This window comes from Phyllostomus discolor, chromosome 6, assembly GCF_004126475.2.
Source record: "Phyllostomus discolor isolate MPI-MPIP mPhyDis1 chromosome 6, mPhyDis1.pri.v3, whole genome shotgun sequence".
In the NCBI taxonomy this organism is placed as follows: Eukaryota; Metazoa; Chordata; class Mammalia; order Chiroptera; family Phyllostomidae; genus Phyllostomus; species Phyllostomus discolor.
The window spans coordinates 105,389,741-105,402,184 of NC_040908.2; the positions used below are offsets into that span (position 1 = coordinate 105,389,741).

The 12,444-nt window shown below is 38.8% G+C and overlaps 1 pseudogene; it reads left to right on the forward strand.

The window, feature by feature from the left end:
* The first annotated feature begins 4,948 nt into the window (after positions 1-4,948).
* Positions 4,949-5,044, forward strand: LOC114501051 (annotated as a pseudogene).
* The last annotated feature ends 7,400 nt before the right edge of the window (positions 5,045-12,444 follow it).

The following is a 12,444-nucleotide window of genomic DNA, read 5'->3' on the forward strand; positions in this document are numbered from 1 at the left end:
GCCTCCAAAATTCAGGATTCAGATGTGCGATTTATATTAAGACAGTTGACATGTGGGAGCTGATTGTTTGAAATACACCAATTTAATGGTATATCAAACTGCTTTATCATTGATTTTTTAACTTGGCATACCTGAAAAGTTACAGGTGCTGCTCTATAACCCCAACCATCACCTAGTTAACGTTCTGTTCCTGCCATTGGTACCATGGAATAATGAGTGGGAAAGTCTCCCAAAGCCTATTCACCTCTCTACTGTGTTAACCCGCCTCATTCTGAGACCCAGATCAGGTGCCACTCTTCTAGTAGCCCATTTATTGTCCTCAGTCTTGTGTGGGCACCCCTCCTTTGAGTGCCTAGAGCAAATAATGGTTATCTTTATGATAACATTTGTTGGTTTACTGCTCTTAGATATTGAATTGTAAGACTCTCAAGAGCTGAGAACTGTCTTTTATGTATCTCCAGCACCTGGGAAACTCTCAGGCACACAGTAGGTGACACACTGTCAAACAAAAGACAGAACATAAATGTTCAGAAATTAAGAATGCATTTTGGTTGTTCACAACTTTCCTTAAAGACTACCATGAGATAAAACACTTTGTTCTTGGAGAGACATTGCTATGCTTGAAAGGGTGGGAAACCAGATGCTTTCTCTGTGTTTATGGCTATGCTCCTAAATTCATGAAAAGTATAGTTCTTCTTTTCCTTTCCCATCTACTACATATAGGCCATCTTAACAGGGGAACCTGAAGATGACAGACTTAGTCTCTCCAGGAAGTAGGGAGCAGAGGGGTCAAAGGGCTTCAGAGTGAATTCTTCAGGCAGAGCTGATGCTAAAGTAGAAATCCTGACTGTGCAAAGGCAAAGGTGGGTGGTCGACACAAATTGTATCCAGACTCTGGTGACCTCTAGTATGTCACACTACACTGCTAGATTACTTATGTATCTTCTTCCTCAACTATTTAAAAAACTCCCAGGATAACACATAGTGCTAAGACTTCTTGTTCAATAAAGGATGTGGAATGAACAAAATTTTTAATAAGGAAATATTTTCTGCTAGGGAATTTGTTCTTTGTTGCCACTGTTTCTTTTGGTCTATATGTTTCCCTTTGTTTTATAACAATTTCTTAGTAAATTTTATCAAAAGATTACTGTCTGTCCCTTGCTGGTCTATGAGAAAAAGAGATTTGTTCAGTCCTCATTCAGAAGAACCACAGCTTGGTTGGCAGAGTGTTGGATGGCACCGGAGTGGGCGACACTGACTGCAGCTGGAGAAATGGGTGCGTGTTAGTGGGGGATTAGGGGGAGTGGATGCAGAGTTAAAGCAGACAAACAGGGAAAGTGAAGAAGGGAGGGTTGAGAGAGTTGTGGTTGCAATTTTTTAATTGCTGGTTTTATCCATTAAAACCACATCCTTCATTAATTTGTCTAAACCAGAGGTTACAGTGTTCTGAAAGATTGAGGTGATTATTCAGGACTGTCAGGTAACTTAAATGAGGGCATCAGATTAGGTGTAAAGCAGTAGAAGGAGGTGGGAACTCTGACAAACTAAATAAAGCATGTAAATTCTTTGGGAATCATTGCAATTCTCTCTCTCTTTTTGTAAATATGCGAAAGAGTTAATAAACATCTGCAAATAAATTCAGCTCATAGGGATCAAGTTCTTGATCTTTGATCAACATTTCTGTACCTATTTGTATGCTTCATCTCTTAAGATAGATAATACATTTATTAGTAATGCCACTGGAAGCACAGGGTTCTCCACCAAAATTGCTGCTCCAGGACTGCCTTTTTTCCTATGTGGCTCCATTTCAAGGATTACTCACTGTGGGCAGCTAGAGATGATCTGGTCTCACATCTGAACTCGTGGTGGTGCTGTATTTGAAACCCTTTCTCTTATCGGTCCTTTGCCATGCACATCTAGGAATCAGTTCTTGGGAGATCCAACCAGGTAGCCAGACAGACCAACCCTAACATGCTAGAATCCCTACTTAGAACTGACCTAATCTCTACTGAAGGTATCAACTATGTCTATTCCAGTGCCTAGGTCTCAGCATCTGCATGAATGAAAAAATCATTCCCTAGTTTTTTGTTGTACCTTTAAAAAAACATCAAATGAATAAATGTGTTCTAGCACATAGTAGGCAGTCAGATAATTTAGGTGATATTATATGTTAAAGTTACTATTTCCTGTAACCAACATGAAAGAGGCCAGCTCTTGCTCCAGATTTTATATAATATTTATGATTTTATGATAATTCTTCATGGGCAAATCATATTATCAGGTGCTTCCCAGCTCCATCAGTTAGCCCGTCAGTTGTGCCCTACTCAGTCCTTACCCAGAATAGCTGAATCCACACAGCAGGAATATCAGCTGTGGATATGCACTGTATTATAGCCTACTGGAAAAACAAACTAAGAATTATGTTCCATCAATCCATAATGAATTCTATTGACATTCCTGTAAAGCACTCAATTTCCAGTTACCAATAGACAAGTGCCCCTTATTTAGTAGGATCCCAGTTAATGACTGCTGATGAATCGACATTCTTCAATACAATAAATCCTTTTTTATTTCTCAAGCCTGTTTTAATGTAAGATATTAAAGGTGCCTGGGTTTGAAGATATTCTAAGCAATGCAGATCCCTTAGGATCCCTGTGGTCAGTATTTACTGACCACATTTGTCTTTTCTATGGTAATAGATGTACACTCTGGTCGAATAGTTGGAGTGGAGTTGAGTTTGAAGTTATACCTGAGCTGTGCTTCCTCGTGTGTCTACTCTTTACCCTTAAAGTTCCCCTGGGGCATGAAGTAGCATTCTCTGTGTCATGGTCGTCTCTGCTCCTTCATAGGCTATTTTGTTTCCTCATTTATGCTGTGCGATCTCCTCCCCTTCTGTTTCATTTCTTCTCAGGCACAGAACTGCCATTACAGTCAACTGTGTTTTATTCTCCTGTTTTTAATATTATTGGGTCTACCTCATCAGACATGGTCACAAATCATACTCCTTTCAAACTGCAAATTGACTTTCAGTCTCGGGTTTTTATTTCTCCAGTGTGTTTTGTTTTTCAGCCTGCAATGAAGTTTCTACTGTATCAGTGAAAAGACACCTGCCAAGGATATCACTTCCTTCTAAAATGATAATTTGTGAGATAATTGTAAGCAAAACAAAAATATTTTCTTGTTTTGGTTTTTCCAGCTGGCAAAAATAAAGCTATTGTTAGCTTTAGAATTCCTAAAATTATTGAGAAAGTGGCTTCAGGAAGTTGTAAGTAGAATAAAGTTTGGGTAGAGATTATGGCTTGACCTAAGTAGAAAGATGAGATGCATGGATGGCACAGGGAAGAGAAGCTTGAGGGGAAGGCGTGCACATTTACCAGAAAGGGGATTGGCACTTCGATGTTAGTATCTACCCTCCCATCCTCAGATAATCTAGGAAGTATTTCAGGGATTATTCAGAACAGAAAGGTCAGTGTAGGAAATGCTGCCTTTTCTTTTTTTGTGTCTACTTCGTATCCCTTAGAAACTCCACGCTCAGGGTGGCTTCCACCAACTCTTCCCTAGAGAGCAGCATTCCCTTCATTGTAAGCAGTCATTTTCTGGCTGTGGGCTGACTTGGAAAGGAAATCCCTTTAGTTTGAAGTTTTGGAGTTTTCTCCTGGAAAAAAAGCAAACCTGCAATACCTTGTACAAGGTGTTAAAAGTATGAGAGTGTAGCTATAGGTTTAGAAAGAGTAGGAACTTATGTTCAAGTCTTGGTCTTTATCACTCACTAGTTCTGGGATATTGGACCAGAAAACTGATCCTGTCTGAACTTTCATTCAATGTCTGTATAATGAGGGAGTTGTAGTAAATGAACCCCCGGGGATTAGCCTTCATGAGTATTTTGTGGTTTTGGGTGTTCTCTCTGACCTGGCTCTGCTGGGTCTATCTTCTGTGGCACATGATCTTAAGGAGAAAATTCACTCATCTTTTTATTCATTCAAACAAATATTTGAGTGCAAGTTGAGTGCACAAACTTATGTGCAAGGCATTGCCTTATTATACTTTAAAAAATATATTCAGTTAGGTAGCATGAAACACACAATGTGAATGTGCCTCAACTAATGAACCATAAGTTGATAATGGTTAAAATGGTAAGTTTTGTATTATGTATATTTTACCACAATAAAATGTATTATTTAAAAAATATAAAGGACTGTGCATCAGAGTGGGATACAAATAATCCAAATGCTGATGAGATGTAATTCATATAATGGAGGAGAGTGGAAATAGAGGGGAATGAATTCCCAAGCTTGTCAGTCAATGTCACTTTAATCTTTGCAGTATCAGGGCTTTGTTTAATAACCCATGGGATCATCTGCCCTCTTCGCACCTCTAAGAGTGGACACCAGACTAAAAATACATTTGGTTCTCTGAAATTTCTGTATAGGGACATCATTAGAAATGGCCTGGTTAACATTTTGGAAATCATTTACTCTGTTTGCCTCTTTCTCAGAGAGCAGAAGAAAGCTGTCAGTGAATGTCATCATATTGTGTTGTCTTTCTATCCAGGTCATGATCGGGGACAAAGTGATCATTATCTCCAGATACTCTTGTGTAGTCACAGCCCAGTTATCCTGCTCTGAACATTACCTCAGTGCCAGGGACAACCTAGGCTCTATTGCAATGCACTGGAATGGTCTCGTTGTTAATTTCCTTGCTGCAGTTCATTTCAGTGCTTCTCTCTCTCCTCATCCATCATCGTTTCCTCTTCACAGATGAGAACTTAAGTATTTTTATTATTTGGGAAACAGGCAGTACTTTACTGGATTCTGTGAGAGATAAGGCTCTTACTAATTATTTGTCCACAGCAGGTCCATGAAATCATACCATTAACTTGAATTTCCACCTTTACGGATTTGAAGATGTTCAAGGTCAGAGGGATCAGTCACATTTAGCATGTTTATACAAGACTATACTTTTGGGGATCATTTCTATAGTTTGTTACTAGAATGTTTATATATACCCGCCCATATCCATAGAGTGATGGGACTGTTCAGATGGGTGATGAGCTTTTGTTCTAGTGTAGTAATTAACTTCTATTATTAAATCATGGACTATCAATCCCAAAGCTTAATACCACTCACATTTCTGGTTTCTATTTTCATCCCCAATTGATGCAGACCACATATCACTATGTGATTGTAGAAACACTGACTGCCTGAATGTGTGCTCATGCCCAGACTGCGCCTTTCCATTATATATTACAAAGCAAGAACATTTAAACTCCAGGCACAGCAGTTTCATTGTCGTAAACAACATATTCTACGTGCCCACAGAGTAAATGTTTCCCTGGCCTCCACCTCAGAACAATGAGATATAGTGGTTCTGATCATGTGCACACTTGTCTGAAGTTTCTCTTGCATGCTAATTGGTATTTAAGAGACTTAAAGGAAGATGTTTTCATGAGGGAGGTGTGGGAGCACAGAACATAAATGAATTTCACACATGTTTGACAAGTATAGAGGAGCTCATTTATAGGAACAGGTGATAAACCAGGACCAGTGGTTTATTTCACTAAGATGTATTTTTTTGTCTGAAAATAAATAGAGAATACAACCTTAACAAAGGTGTGATAGAGTCCCTTCTAGGTTGCATCTTAAATAATGCATAGTTCTAGACACTTCATTCAAGAAACATTTATTTTGTGTCTAGTGCATGGCAAATTCTTTGCTAAAAAATGAGGCTTAACAGTGAAATATGCCTTTTTTGTGGGATTTATAGTTTAATAAGGAATTATTGGTATGGATGATATAATAAAAAATGTAGAGGGCAAAGAGGTGATCTAGAAAAGGCTTTGGACAAATTTGCCTGAGCTTCATGAGAAGCTTTGGGGTGGAGCCAATGCATTCACTGGGTCTCAACAGCTTTGCAGATCATCAGGTAGACATGGCATAACTTTTATGGTGTGAAAATTAATCTCAATTAAGTTCCCAATAACACAAACTACCCTGGAAGCACCAAATGTGTAGTACTGGACAAGTGTGTCTTTTATATTGAACAAATACTTTATTCATTTTTTTCTTTGTCAAATTATCCTGCATAATTTTAGGTTACTATTTTTATTTTGACATATAGTAAGACAGACATTTTGGTGTATTGTTCAACCAATTTTGACCTGATTAGATCAATGCAACCACCAGGTTAGTGATTATATAGAACAAATCTATCACCCTCAAAACCTGCTTTGTCATATAATCTCATTCTCCTTATCTCCTGACCTCTGGAAACCACTGATCTCTTCTGCATCACTGTGGTGTTCTGTTTTTGAAACCATCATCTAAATTGAATCACCAAGTATGCAAACGTTGGAGACTGGTGGCTCCTTTATTCAGTATAGTGCATTCAACATTCATCCAAGTTCTCATACACATGAGCAATTTGTCCCTTTTTTATTCCTGAGTAGCACTCTTTTGTATGGATCTCTCTGTTTCCCTGTCCACTTACCTGTTGAAAGACACTTGGATTGTTTTCAGTTTTGGGAGATGATGAATATAAATATAAATTTTGGAGGCGGTGATATAAATATTCATGTACAGGTTTCTATGGGTGAACATACATTTTTATTTCTCTAACGTAATAGTTTAAAGATTGATGAGACATGTGGTAAGTATATGTTGGATAACGTCTATTGATCTTGCTTCAGTTTTACTGACTCTTTTCTCTGTTTTCTCCATTCAATGATTTTGCAGTTTAAGTTATTTTATTTTCAGTTATAAAATTTCTGTTTTGTTCTTTTTTGTTTGCTCCCATCATCCTTCATTGGCCATGACTTCTATTTTTCTATTCATTTCAATAATCTGTATGATTACTTGCTGGAATTATTTTATAGTAGCTACTCTAAAGTCTTAGGTAATTTTAAGATCTGTGTCACCTTGGTATTTACATTCATTGATTGGCTTTCCTCATGAGAGTTGAAGTTCTTTGCATGCTGTGTAATTTTTAATTATATTCTGAACATTTAAATATATGATATTTGCATTATGAACGCATAAGTATTGTTTAAATCATGTGGAGAATTTATTCTGTTTTACCAGTCAATCTACATAGCTAGTTAAGATGGCAAGTTCTAGCCTGTCTTCTATCAGGTGTTATTCCATAGTTGGTTTGGTTTTCAAACTTTGTGGTACTGATTGGCTCTGTCTCCCACCTGAAGGGTGACCTGTCTGTTAGTTTAGTTCTCAAATTCATATTTTTAGCACTATCAGACCCACACATATGCAGCTTGAGAATGAGCTCAGAAGTTCATAAATTATTCTAAGGAACTACTTTCCCTACAGTCTTCCTTTTTGCCATCTGTGGGGGTTCCTGTATCCTCAGAGCTCCGCTTTTGGGTTCCATGGCCATAAAGCAAGGGCTTTAGTTGCTCCTTTCTTCTGTGCCCTTTCACAAATATACCCATCACTAGGACAAAGATGAGAAAGGACAAAGTAAGAAGAAGAAAAAAGCAACAAAAGATTACCTCACCTTCTTGGTGACCACAGCTCCACTGATAGGGCTGAAGATTTATTTCCTTCAAAGTTTTGGTTCCTGGGTGTTCCTATGACAACTCCAGTTGCCCCCTCTGAAGTATTTTTTGGGGCCAGCAGTGTAAGAGAATGGAGAAAAAAGGGAAAAATACAAAAAGGGGGTTTCTTCAGTGTATCTGAACAGTAATTGTTCCCTTTTCTGCTCTGTAACTCAGAACTAGAGGGGTCTCCTAGCATGCACTCTGTGCCCATTTCCAGGTTAGAGATGGCACTGCATGCAGGTTTGGAGTGCTGGAAAGACACCCTAGTAGAAAATGGTTTAGTGGTCCTTTCAATTCTGTTCTTCATCCCAAGCTGCCTGCTATTACTTTCCAAAGAACTCAAAGATCTGTTCCATGTATTACATCCAGGTTTTATAGCTGTATTCAGTGGGAGAGACAGTGAAGTGTGCTATTCCAGCTTGCCCAAGTTTGAAATCTCATATGATATTTTACAATATCTGTTATCATTTACCAGGCTTACACTTCTCCTTGGGGACATTATGGAGAACTCCCCATGGCTACAGGAATATTTATATAATCAGGGATACCATCTGTCAATAGAAGACTCCTTGAAAGGGCCTTGAGTGAGGCCTGATTTCAGCCAACTGGAAGCCACAGTTTCTTCTGTACTGTCTTAAATTATTCCCAAATGGCACAAATAATCAGTGTTATAAAATTAAGCTAATACTCAAGTTTGACTTGGTAATAATGGTGTATTTGTTATTTTAGTTGTAAAATATAAGTTGTTTTTTCTCTTTATAAATTTGAAGATATATATAGATGTATATGTGTATATACATATGTACATATGTATATGTATATATATGTGTGTATATATATATTTATTTATATTTATATTTGATAAATGTTGGTCCACACCTAATTTTTATCTTTCTTTAGATAATTTAAAGCAATGGGCTTACTAATAGGTAAAAATAATTATAGAATTGGAATCAATATACATCTTTGAAAGTTGAATATAAACTGTAGACTCCTTTTTCCAGAAAAAAAAGCTCAGAAATTTAGGGACTTCACAGGTGGACTGGAGTTCATATGTGGAGATTAGTTAAAAATCTATGATTTACATACTCATTATTGTTTTTAAATCTTTTTTTGTTGTTATTCTCTTATGGTTGTCTCAGTTTTCCCCCCTTTGCCTTCCTCCGCCCATCCCAAGCCCCACTCCCACATTCAATTTCCACATGGTTGTTCATGTCTGTGGGTCAACTCCTATCCTTCTCAATCTATTCCAAAAAATTCAAGAAGAAGGAAGACTCCCAAACTCTTTTTATGAGGCCCACATCATCCTAATTCCAAAACCATATAAAGACACAAGAAAGAAAGAAAACTACAGGGCAGTATCTCTAACATAGATGCTAAAATCCTCAACAAAATACATACTCATTACTTTTGAATAGTCAGTAAAGGCTATTTAAAATTGAAGTTTTGACTAGAAGAAGATGAAAGGGAAGGAAAGAATGAGTATTGCATATACTCATATTGAAAAAGAACAATTAAACACTTTATTTTTGAAGTTTCTGAAAACTATAAAATAATTTTCTGTCAGAGAGCATACTTCTGTTCAACTAAATATTCTACTTTCATTCGGTACTCTTTTCTGAAGATGAATATTCTTGGAATTTAAGCCAAAGTGTTTTCACAGAGGCACACATCTGATCTCTCAAAATATCTGAGCTAAATTGTGGGACCAAACTGCTGAGAGCAGCTTCTGATCCAGACAGCACATCTGGGGGTCTAGAGAAAGAATGACTGGTTGGGTTGGCATCTCCTTCTTCTTCTATATTAGGTAAGGGGAATTTATAATAGTATGTGTGATCAGGGCAGAAATTAGTGTTTTGGCTGATAGAATCATCATTTTAATGCTTTGCCTGAAAAGGCTGATCTGGAAGCAATTTAGAGAGTTTGATTTACAACCAACTTTGAAAAGAGTAACACATGTTTTCAAGACGTCTCAAACATGCAGTGAATAGGGAGCTGTCCAGCCACTTAAATTTTCTTTAATCTTACAGTTTAATCAAAGATTCCCTCACAAAATCACTCTTGGGAGATTAGGAACACTCCTCAGAGGGCCTTAGGTCAGAAATCAGTGTGTAGTTTTACTGTGATCAGCACATGCACTTCATGTTTGCAAGACATCTTTCAGGTTATATGCCAGGTAGAAGTTAATTGTTTCAGAACTGCAGACACCCCCAGAGAGTGAAAATCAGAAACTGTGCACAAAATATTATCAGGGGACACGGCATGTGCTGGCATTGTTGACAGTAACATGAAAAGCATTCCTCCTCTGATCGTGGGGTATCCAGCAACCAAAGAAACTCTGGCCCATTACGTAGGTTTCTGCATGTTGAGGCTAAAGTGGCAGAATCAGTGCCTATTATACTGAGCCCTAAAACAGGGGAGCACTGTCCAAGTGGTATGACATACCTACTGACACCCAGACAATTAAACCCTTGATGTGTTCAGGAGAGGAAAGGGTTTTCAAGGAGTTCACTGTTTTTTAAAGTCTGTAATTAAAATTATAGCTCCATGATTTTTGCTATATTCTTATAAAGTACTTACACATCAAATGTGTTCCTAAGAAATTTCCTCTATTTTTATTATTGTTAAATTAACAACTCCCATTACAGTATTGTCATTAATTAAAAATCAGTATTTTGCTGGAAAGAGATGGTAACTATACAGAGAAAAACAGGGAAATATAATGACAAAACAATATTATTAGACTATATTAACTATTTTATTAAGTGATGCTATTAAAGTACAAAAGGAAATAAAGATGAATAAGGAAATTCAAATACTAATAAAGTGTATCTATTTATTAAACACCATTCTGATAAAACAGGAATTTCACTTCTGGGAAATAGGAGTAGAGGTGCTTTTCCCTATTTTTCCTTCCAAGTATACCTAAATACTTTGGATGTTGTACATAAAACAAACATAGGAAGCGTTTGAAGAGTGGAGTAAAGTATCAGACCCACTAGGGATCTTGGGACTAAGGACATGACAAGTACTGCCCCTGAGGTTTGTTTTATATATATATATATATATATATATAATATATTATATATAATTATTATATAATTATATTATTATATATAACAAATATATATATAATATATATATATATATAATATATATATATATATTATATCCATCCCTTTCTTGGAGCTGAGGGAGCCAGCCACATGAAAAATTCAACAGGTACAAATTTAAAAAGCCCAATAAAACCATTTATTTTTAGTCCCAGGATCAGGAAAGGGACAACCTAACAAGACAGAAAATATTTAGGTAACAACTGCTTCTCTTTAGTCAAACAGCACAGAAAACCCAGTGGCCCCACCCCTGTCAGCAAAGGCAGTGGGGAACCTCGACTTCTATTCTAGTGAGGCTTAACAAGGTCCTAATCAACCGGACTGGATGTTGTCAGAGGAGACCAAATAGGGAGACAGGACTTTCATCCTTGCTAGCCTGTAACAAGCTCCCTTTTCTCCCCTGCATGGTGTCAGTGGAGTTCACCTAGAGAGCTTAAATTTCTACCCCTACTTTGCAGTAATGAGGCATTCCTCCTCCACCCTGCTGGGGTGGTGTCAGAAGAGGTCCAGCAGGCGTCAGAATTTTTAACATTTCCCAGAGATAACTAGGCCAGTGCCGGTTCAATGTTACTGAAGCCCCCAAGGGGAGCCAGGACTCCCACACAGCCCCAATCCCCTTTTCCTGGTGGTCAAGTGTTGATGGAGCCTGATTGGGAATCCTGCACTGCTATGTGCATCAGGTTGTAACAAGAACACACTCGTCCTTCTCCTGATTGAGCAGCATCAGAGAAAGCCAGTTAAAGCAATAAGTTTAAATAAGATCTAGTCTCAGACCCTCATATGAAAATGTCCAGGTTTTCACTGCAAATTGATGGTTATGTTACAGAACACAACAAGGGGGGGCGGCTTGGGATGATATACTATTATTGAAAGAAGGCCCCGGGTCCGTTATGTCCGCTGCCAGAGGAAAGACGTCTCTCAATGCCAGAGATTTGTGAAAAGGAAAGGAAACGTTTATTTAATGCTATACAAACTTAAAGTAGTGACCTAATGTCTTCACCAAAATCCCAAAGTCCCTTAAAACACCCACAAACAGACACAGTCCTCCTTCCTTCCCCCTTTGCCCAGTCCAGAGTACCGTATCTCAAGAAAGGAAATGGAAGTCCATGGCTCAGGCAGTCCTCTGGTTCTTCCCAGTTAGTACTCCCTCTCGACTGGGAGACCTCCCTGGGTTCCCGGCACCCTCCGCTGAGTCACCGGGATCTCTGCTAAAACCAGGTGGTGGTTCCCCCTTCTAAAGCTGTGGGGGTCCCCACTCTGCCAGGCTGCGTGGTTCTCTCCTCAGGGCTGCTGCGTGGTTCTCTTCTCAGGGCTGCAGGAGTCTACACTCCGTCAAGTCCGCGTGCTTCTCCTCCCAGGGCTGCGCATGGTTCACCTTCCTAAAGCAGCATGGTTTTCCTTTTCAGGGCTGCGCATAGCTCTCCTTCTAAAGCAGCATGGTTCACCCTCCTAAAGCAGCATGGTTCTCCTCCTCAATGGCCGCCAAATCTGGGTTTTTAAATCCCTGCGGCCAATCTTCCTCTGCAGCCTCATTTCCGACTCCTCCCACACTCGGCTTCACAAGCCAGAACTCGTGTCCTTCCAGCTTTACTGGGCTGCCATCATGAGTCTGGGCAGGTGTGGCCCCATGTCCTGGAGCCAATCCTCTCTGAGCTCCCACGCAGGTGCTGTAACTCAGGGGACCCCCCCCCCCCCCAGTTACATCTGGGTGGGGAAGTTACTTCCATTCCCCTGGCTTAGAGCTGATCACAGCTATTTAACATATCTAAGTGACCAGCCAAA